General features: G+C 43.4%; 1 pseudogene across 1 annotated transcript; it reads left to right on the top strand.

Moving 5' to 3' along the window:
- The first annotated feature begins 393 nt into the window (after nucleotides 1-393).
- LOC311622302 (zinc finger HIT domain-containing protein 3-like) lies at nucleotides 394-827 on the top strand (annotated as a pseudogene). Its single transcript has one exon. The product of its transcript is annotated as a zinc finger HIT domain-containing protein 3-like (transcript).
- Nucleotides 828-1,966: the final 1,139 nt, after the last annotated feature.

Raw genomic sequence — 1,966 nt, forward strand, 5'->3', positions numbered from 1 at the left:
CTTAAATAAAAGCTCTTTGAGTCTTTAATAAGTTTTAAGAGTGTATAGGGGTTCTGAGACCAAAAAAGTTTCAGAACTGCTTGGCCGGTGTAAATCAGTGGTTGAGCATCAACCTATAAACCAGAAGGTCATGGTTTGATTCCCAGTCTGGGCACCAGGTTGTGGGCTCAATCCCCAATATGGGTGTGCAAGAGGCAGCCCATCAATGGTACTCTCTCATCATTGATGTATCTAGCTCGCTTTCCCCTCTCTTTTTCTCTAAAATCAATTTAAAAAAAAATTTTTTTAAGAGAAAGACTTGGAAAGGGCAAATGAGAGTAAGGGGACTTCCCAACCGTTAAGGAGTTAATTTAGAAACCATGAAGTTAGAGCGCGCAGCGGGAGTGGGAGACCATGGCGTGGCTCAGTGAGAGCACCCTCCTCTGTGTGATCTGCTTGGAGAAATCCAAATACCACTGCACCGCCTGGCCTGCCAAGTGCTCTACTGCTCTGTGACCTGTTTTGGAAGCAGAGCAGTGCATGCCGAAACTCGTCTTGTTGAGGAAAAAAAATATCTATAAAGCCCGAGGAAAACAAAGATGATGATTCTGTAACTAATTTTCTTAATAGTGATGAGGAAGAGGACAGAATTTCTTTACAGAATTTAAAGAATTTAGGGAAGTCTGCATCATTAAGAAGTTTTCTGCTCAACCCATACCTTAGACAGTGATGGTCAGCCTGGATCAGGGGGATGACAAGGGCAAGCTCGTGAGAGCTGTTTGCAAGAACCCTTGTTTGTGGAATTTGCCATCGGCTGTTTAAGGACCGTGGAACCATCCCAGAATTAGGAACCTTAAGATGGATTATGGTGCTGCTTGCCCTTTCTCCCAGGAGACCAGCTAATGTAGGGCCCTAAGCAAGAGCAGTAATTTCCGGGAGGAAGACTTGCTGATGTAGGGTAGGTCACTCTGATCTTCACCTCCGTTTCAGGGGGCTTAGGTGTCAGGCAGATGTGGGCGCTCAAGTAGCACACATTCAAATGATTGTCTTTAAGTTATTTATCTTTAGTACAGTTAAGGTAGATATTGTAAGATAATTTATCAAGTTTCACACTTGTTTGAGTGAAAACTTGCTCAATATTACTAAATAAGATGTGGTTTTGTGTTGAGGAGGAGGAGGAAGAGGAGGAGGAGTTGTTATTATATGGTAAGGACATGCTGTCAGAGGCCACAGAAGGTCCACTCCACAGTCCAGCAGAGGAGTCACGGCCATCCCCTAAAACAGGAATACTCATATTCCCTTCCTCCTGCTCTGGCCCATTTCTTAAAATAACCTAAATGCTTTAATAACCCTTAAGAACCAACAATTCTTCTAGGCCACAAAACCACATGGTTAACTAGAAAAGGCCAACATGGAAAGAAATCAAGTTTAAAGAGACAAGATGTATGTACTTTTCCAATACCTCCCCTCTACCTCCACCTCCATCTCCCCTCTTCCTTTGCCTCCTACCATCCATCCCCTCCTCCCAACTTGAGCCCTGGCCTTCTTAGGCTATTACTGATTCATTAGGAATATGGTCACTAGCATGGAGAATTTTCAGGTATGATTTCAGTCTCCTCTATGACATTTACTGGCTGTGTGATTGAGCAGGTAACTCTCCTTTGGACCCTACTTTCTGCATCTTAGAGATGAGGTGATCTTCCAGCTCTGTGAGCCTATGGTTATTAATAAACAGGAAACATTTTCATATTGGAGCTAAGATCTGAAATTAACATATTATCATTGGGAAGAGCAGAGGACCAAGAGAGGCAACAACTGTGTCTCTATGCAGTATCCCCTTTGGACATGGATGTATTCATGGGAGGTGAACAAACACATGTCTGAAAACAACCCTGAGAAATCTCCCAAGGCCATGGTTCTTCCCTTGGGTTCATTTAGCTGGTTGGTTCCTGGAGTTGGTATCAGAAAATTACACAGTTCTTGCCCA

Source organism: Pipistrellus hanaki, assembly GCF_964339955.1.
Source record: "Pipistrellus hanaki genome assembly, chromosome: 5".
Lineage (NCBI taxonomy): Eukaryota > Metazoa > Chordata > Mammalia > Chiroptera > Vespertilionidae > Pipistrellus > Pipistrellus hanaki.